Source organism: Nicotiana attenuata, chromosome 7 (genome assembly GCF_001879085.1).
Source record: "Nicotiana attenuata strain UT chromosome 7, NIATTr2, whole genome shotgun sequence".
In the NCBI taxonomy this organism is placed as follows: domain Eukaryota; kingdom Viridiplantae; phylum Streptophyta; class Magnoliopsida; order Solanales; family Solanaceae; genus Nicotiana; species Nicotiana attenuata.
Window position 1 is genome coordinate 31,454,910 of NC_031995.1, and position 791 is coordinate 31,455,700.

Genomic DNA, 791 nt, shown 5'->3' on the forward strand with positions numbered 1-791 from the left:
AATTATCTGGGAGTGTCGAGGTAGCTGCATGGCGTTCGCAGCCTTGATCTCTCCCTTCTATCTTTTATTATTTTATTCCTATTATTTTCCTAGTCGGACTTGTAATAGGTGAATAATCTGCTTCTAGAGGCTCATGTTCGTGACACCAGATTCTGTGGGCTATTTAGTATTTTATTTTGGGGTTTTCGAATGTTAGAGAATATATCAGAATTTTCGCACTAAATTGGTATTATAGTAGTGAATATTTATTTATTTATTTAGATTATTTGGCTAAGGTTGCGTAAATGGTCGGGCTTGCCTAGCAATGTGTTGGGCGTCATCACGACCGGGGTTTGGGTCGTGACACCCGTTCCCACATTTCCTGCTTCTTTGTGTTCTTCATCTATATTATGATTGTGAGCACGTGATTTTTGTGGCGCTCGAATTACTCATATAGAATTCATTAAAATTAGAATTTTTCTTTTAATATTTGAATTTTTAGGAATTAATTGCATGATTTTGTGTTTTATTTGCATTTTTGTGTGCATTTCTAGGTATCATAAAAATAAAAAATTACAAAATAGCATACTTGCATGTAGGACCTAATTTTAGATTTTTAGATTTATTAAACATCATTGAAAATAAGAGAAAAATAACAAAAATAGTCCTTTTACATTTTGTTCCTTTAATTTCACTTTTTGTTTAATTTTTCCTCTTAAAATTAGGACCTAGTTAATTTTAGGAAATTTAATTAGTCTCGATTTAGAATTAAATCAGGTTTTGGCTACTCTTAATTTTGCATTTAATAAAAT